A 7379-nucleotide genomic window follows, 5' to 3' on the forward strand; every position below is an offset into this window, starting at 1 on the left:
TGAGAATACAGATCAGATAAAAGCAATAGCAGATTGGTTGATTGTGATCTTAGATTTGAAGAGGTTAGAAGGAAGCAGTGTAATGGTGATTAATGTTCTATTCTCAACATGCTTCCATGATAAACTAACATACACATAAAATCTAATGTCCGTGTAGGATTGGTTTAGCATTAAATATGGGTAGTAGTTTGTCACCTGACCTACTCATAAGGTGGATTATTGGATCACCACCATAAACTAGGATAAACATTGAAGTCTGTGTCGAAGATAAACCACGACTCAATTAATTTTACATTCATAGCATTTGTTAGATGCTTTTATCCAGGGTGACAATTCTCTTAATGCTCTTGCTCAAGGGCCCAAGAGCAATAGCTTGGTTTATTGGGATTTGAACCTACCACCAGAAGTCAAATGTCTTAACCACTGAGCTACTTTTTGGCCTTGTTGTGTAGCGCTGTGGTACCAATTGGCTCTAATGTACATGGTAGATGGGTTTGACCTATTATGCATAGAAACCGATGAGTAACAGTAAATGGGTTGTGGTTATGGAAAACTGTGGTAGGTTAGTTTGCTTAAATAAAAGTGAGTGCAGGCCATAGTGCAGTATGGCACTAGGTAAGGAAGCAGCCGTGCCATTAAAATATATAATTGTTGATTAAAATAACAATATTTTGCACAATGTGGTTAAGAGGAGCCAAAATCCGGATACAGGGCATAATAGAATGTAATTTTACTGTGTAACCTTGAACTTCCTCTCGTTTTACATGCATGTTGTAATCTGTGTACTTTCCATCATTCGTGGCCTTTGTCAGCATTTTTCTGCCATCTGGTGGACATACAGACATTTCAGTGACCTCATGAAGGAGCTAAGGGGATAGTTGGGATGTTTCTGCGGTGGGAAAACTGTCAGGTCATTCTGCAGAAATGCCATGAGTCATTTACAGTGTGGTTTGACCTAAAGGTAGATTGATACTGGGGCAAAAGCTGTAGATGAGAACAGGCGTAATGGCAGGAACGGGGCTGAAACTTCCTTCAAAGCGCGTATCATCACACAATCTCTCTAATGTGAAAGGAACTTGAACACCCCCTACCAGAAATAGCAACTTAGTATCAACCACTATCCTCCAGACACATACTCATCTATATTTGCAAACTAGGCCTCTACACTTTTGCCTACGCATCATTCATCAGATGATGGAACTCATGCTTTCAATTACAATTGAGGAGAATTATTTGAATAATTATTTGAGAATTATGATGGAAAATACAGAACAAAGAGGGTTTTTTTAGCATGAACACATGACAATGCATGTTTTTAGTGGGTGAATAAGTACAATTTTGCTGGTAGCTTCTTACCTACAAGCCAAATGATTAAGAGTTCATGTTCACAGACTAATAGTGGCATTCCCCTCATATTCACGCCCACCCTGAAAAGTAATGTACCTTTTGACACATACATTTAAAATTTTGTCTTTATCTGACTCTAGTTGCTAGAGGTTCATCCAAGATATTGAGGTTATAATACAAATGACATAATGACATAAATATAAAAAAAAAAAAAAATGCTGTCTGTGTTAAAAAAAAAGCCCCATTTGGGTGGATTCCACTAAGCATTAACATGGCTGAGGAAATAGATAGACTGTTGTACCCAACATAGATGGTGTTAAGACAAGCTCAAAAGTGTTGTCTAGTGAGTCAGAATCACGAAAAGCTGAGTAGTATGCACTTGGTTTTTTCCTTAAATTACATACTTTGCAAAAAAAAAAGACAAAGATTAATTACGAGCAAGTCAGTGATTTTCACTGGAAGTCACAGCATACATAATGAAGATTCGAATGATGCACCATTGCAAAGTGATACGATTTCAAAGTCAATTTGTTCCTCCAAACAGAAAAAGAGAGAAATAATACGAAGCAAAAACTCACAGATTACATAAAAAAACTTGTGAGTAAAACAAGTTTGAGAGAAGCACTTTGTCCTGCAGCATTTTTTTTTATTACAAGGCTGACACCCACAGCCTATAATTCACAGATATATAAAATAATTAGAAGAAATAAAAAATGCATAATCAGCAGAAATGAATAGGACAATATTTCTTAACAGAAAACTGGTAACAGACGATAATAAATTCTTCATTAAGATAATTTAAGTTGATGCTAAGACCATAATATTGGGCACTTTCGAAACGATCACTATTTTAAGCATAATGATATCCTGTTTAAGCATGGCATCAGTTTAAACACATGCTTTCTACACAATTACACCTGAAACAAATGATGTGACTTTTGCAGTACAAATCTAGGCACAGTGCCAAATGTCTGCCTAGTTGTAACACTTCTCAGTGCTCAGAACTTTTAATAGCACTTCCTCAGACCTCAGGGTCTGACTTGAACTCAATATGTGTGATTCCTTCCAAAAAGCCTAAAAAACACCCAAAAGACCTTACCATATCAAACTAACACAAGGTTTTTTATGTTTATTTTCAGTAGCTTTAGCACAAGTCCCTTTTCAAGTTGCTGCTATAGACATAAAAACATATTAGAATAAGGGGGGCTATGCATTTACATGTATGGCATTTTGCAGGTGATTTCATCTAGAGTGACTTACAATTATCTTATTCATACAACTGAGAAGTTGGTGGTTAAAAGCCTTACAAAAGTGTACAGCATGGGCAGCTTGGCGGTGCTGGGATTTTTAACTCATGACCTTCAGATAAGAAGTCCAACATCTTAACCACTGACCTACTGTATCACTTCCTCTTTAAATGTAAGCCTGTGAGTTGCCATTCATATGAATATGATGTCAGTGCTCCTGATCATTTTACAAATGATTCTGCTTAGATTTTATTTATCATGGCATTAGTTTTGAACACATGCTTCATACCGGTTTATCCCTGAAACATGTGATGTGACTTTTGCAAAACAAATCTTGGCACAGGAACCAAATGCCTGTTTAAGTGTAACACTTCTCAGTACTGTCAGTACTTTCAATACCACTGTAATAAACACTTCCTCAGTATCTGACATAAAAACCTGAAGCCTACGCAGGGGACTTTAAAGAGGGGATGCTCATAGCAGCTATAGGGTCATTCCAATGTTGATGTGTTAAAAGCAGGCGGTTTTTAAATGGTCGTGGCTATTCTAAATGGCGAATGTGGTGTCAGCACACACAGCCACCCACCCACACCCACCCACCCACCCTCAAACATAGATAGGAAAAAACATCTATCTATCTATCTATCTATCTATCTATCTATCTATCTATCTATCTATCTATCTATCTATCTATCTATCTATCTATCTATCTACCTACCTACCTACCTACCTACCTACCTACCTACCTACCTACCTACCTACCTACCTGCATTTTCTACCTACAGTACCTATCTACTTACCTACCTACCTACCTACCTACCTACCCTTCCCACTTACCTTCCTACTGTACCTACCTACCTACCATCCTGTCTACTTAAAGCAGCAACCTCCAAGTCTATTAAGCAGAAATGTATAGCAGCAGCAGCCAAGTGGGCAGAAACACATATGATGAAAGGCTGGAGGATGATTCACAGTCACAATGCAAGAAGAAAAAAAATCAGCTAGAGTATCTATAGAAACTGACTCACCAGTACTAAGCACTAATTCCTGGGATCACCACACACTTTGTAGATGTATTTATTCAATAGCAAATAGCAATTACATGCTCAGATGCTCCGTTCTTCACAACCAGCCCATGGGCCCTCTTTTGGGCATCTCTAGAGAACGACTTTCAACCCAGTTTACATGTTTCCAGCCCAAAACTGGCTGTTCACATGCTGCCTAATATATCCAACCACTTGACAGATGCCATTACAAAAATATGGTTGTTTAATGAGTTTTGTGATTGCACTGGTATGGCTGATCTCAAAATATTTTTGCTGGATCATTAGGTAGTACAATGTGTATGTGTGTATGAATACCATAATGCTGTTACATTTTCAAATTTGATTTTGTCTGAATATATAGAGTAAATGTTATTGCACGCCCTGAAACAATTGATGCTTATATGGCAGACATTCCCTTATTTTTTAAGCCTAATAATAATAATAATAATAATAATAATAATAATAATTATAGTAATAATAATAATATTTCAAAGTCAGAGCTTTTTTTTCCACCCAGGGCATAATTCTCAGGGTGCTGTGCTGTGCAGTTTCCTAAAACATGAAGAAGATATAGCTTTTGTAAAACTAGAAACTATGTGTCAGGGAACAGCTTGCCACGCCTTCCCTCAACACTCCGCAGGTTTGTAGCGACTCTCCATCATACTAAGTACCGGCACCTGGTGCTCATCTCCACTCGGCCCGATATAAGTGCCTACTTTCCCCAGAGTCATCGTCCTTTCTACTACATCTAAGGAGAACATTCTTGGACTAACCCCTTTTGGATTATTCAGGTTCGCACGAACCTTACCTTTTCAGAATTATTATCGGACTACATGGACTTTCACAGTACTGTTGGATTCTATGCCACAGTGTATGGTGTTTCAGGGTGCCTGAATAAAACCTCGACTTTTGTTACTTCGGGTTTCGGCCTCACCTCTCCGAACCCTTACACTATGCATGGCTGTAATGATGAACTTGATTTGAGTATGCTCTACAAAATGTAATTATATAATTGGATTAAAGGTCCTATCACTCATTAAAAAATAAAGAAAATATAACTGTTGAAAAATGGTTGAGGTATAAGAGGAATAAAACACTTTAGGAAACACTAATATTTCCTGTTGTTGATTATTTTCCTATAACTGTTTCATTTTGTATTCACTATAGATTGGATTCTAGGAACAACTGGTCCACTAAACACAATCCACAGCATCTGCTTTCCCATGCTCCAACACAGCAAATGGAACTGTGCCTATTTCAGCATTCACAGCATTCAGAATTACACATGAACACCTCTGTAACACCTTAAATTGACCACATTGACAGAAATCCAGATTACTCACTCTAGTCGTTTCCTGAATGATCTGGCTGTGGTCAGTCTTTTTTTACATTTATGATAAATCATTGACTAATGATTTATAATTGGCTGAAGCCGACAATTGGAAATATACACATTAAAACTACGTCATAGCATTGAACCCAAAGCCTGTGGAATACCTGATGCATGGTATTTACCCACATACATATATATATATATATATATATATATATATATATATATATATATATATATATATATATATATATATACAGCATATATATATATATATACACAGCATATATATATATATATATATATATATATATATATATATATATATATATATATATATATATATATATATATATAAAACTCTCTTCGGCTTCTTCCGTTAGGGGTCGCCACAGCAGACCATCCGCATGTTTGATTTGGCACATGTTTTTAACGGTGGATGCTTTTCCTAACGCAACCCTACCCATTTATCCAGGCTTGGGACCGACACTAAGGCTTGTGCAACCCTAATAACCAGGGTTGGTTCCTGACCGGGATCGAACACGGGCCGCAGCAGTGAGAGGGCCGCATCCTAACCACTAGACCACCAGGGAACTGTAAGTGTATATATATATATATATATATATATATATATATATATATATATATATATATATATATATATATATATATATATATATATATATATATATATATATATATATATATATATATATATATATATATATATAAATTACCCATATGTAAATTTCCCCACATACATACATGAGCTTTTTCCCTTGACTGCCTACTCTGGCATTCACATAAACTGACATCATCATCTATTTCTGAGGTGTGATCCCCGAACACTAAGTTATTTCCTTCCTTAATATGTAAAGTGACAAACTACGCCATTTAATGCATTGTAACTTTAATGAAGGCCTGCAGATCACACAAAGCGGCCTAGCTGCAGATGCACTTTATGTGGTTCAAAAAAATTATCTTTACCATCCCCAACATTAGAGAAAATTCTCACAGAGATAACCTAGACCTCTAGCTAATAGCTGCTGTAGTAAATAAATACACAACTGTATCTGCATGCATTTATTTACAGATAATATACCATTACTAGACAGCAGATAGTTTTGTGCAGTTATATGTGTGGTTTATATTACATGTCATGGCTTAGAGCATATCTTTCACTGATCTTATCTAACGCCACAAGCCAGTAATAATCAGCACTAAAAGATTAAAAGTTAGCAAATTAACCAAAAGCAATCTGATAAGGGCCGTGCCATAATCATGTATCCTGCTCATAAGAAGCTTCTTATATATGCTGAATATGTGAGTTTTTGCATACTCTTGTCCTATCAAAGGACAAGAATAAGGCAGATAGTCCCTGAGCAATGCTTCATTTAGAGCAGTATGTTGGTCAGCTCAGCTAAGTTCAGTGTGTCTTACCAGATTGGTATCTCAATATTTTTTATATGTCTAATATTACATATAATTATATCTCAATGTCCATATGCATATTTAAATCTCAACCCAATGCAATGCACACAACTCAATTGACATGCTGCAAAAGTTACTATCTGGGGATGGGGGTGGGGTAAACTGCTCATATCTATGGTATCTTGTAAATATTTTATTCATTTGATGTACCACCGTCACCCATTTTTTTATGAAAAGCATTTTTCCATGAAGTCTGCAATTGAGATCAAATCACATAGACGCTATTTTTCTCAGTTATTTCGTATCTTATACATATTCTACCTGAAAATTCATTTAAATCATCATTGTTAAGGGGTATAATAGAAACCAATCACTCAGTGAGTGTGTGTATTTTTCAACCAATGCACTGCTGGGAAAATAATGAGAAGTTTATCATTCCTCTCGGATCACAGTGGGTGGCATCTTCAGCCCATCTGGTCTCTAAAACTGAGATAAGCTGTCACCTCTGAAAAAACTTTGCAGCTATTAAAATTAATATTAAGAGGGGTTTTTTAACACATCACTGAAACTGACAGAAGGACCTGTGGTTAAATGATGCTAAAACACATTACAAAGTTTCTGACTACAAGTTAAGTTAATGGAGGAATGTGACGAATGTGTTGAAACTTGGAAAGTATGCAGGGCTTTTTTTTTTTTTTTTTTTTTTTTAATGTGAATATTTCTACAGTAGGTGGTAACCAAAAGTTTATACCCTGATCAGAATTTACGTGGATATGCTATTTTATATGGATTAATCAATCGCAAACCATCACAGATATAATCCATGCAACACGATTATTAATGATAGTTTCCAAAGGGGGGAAAAAAGCACTGCCCACTGATGCTACCTTATGTTATCACTCAGAGTTATGTTGTTAGGGAAATGAGAAATAACAGTGCCTTACCCCAGTTTTATAAATAGAATAATGAAAAGTT

Source organism: Silurus meridionalis, chromosome 10, assembly GCF_014805685.1.
Source record: "Silurus meridionalis isolate SWU-2019-XX chromosome 10, ASM1480568v1, whole genome shotgun sequence".
Taxonomy (NCBI): Eukaryota; Metazoa; Chordata; class Actinopteri; order Siluriformes; family Siluridae; genus Silurus; species Silurus meridionalis.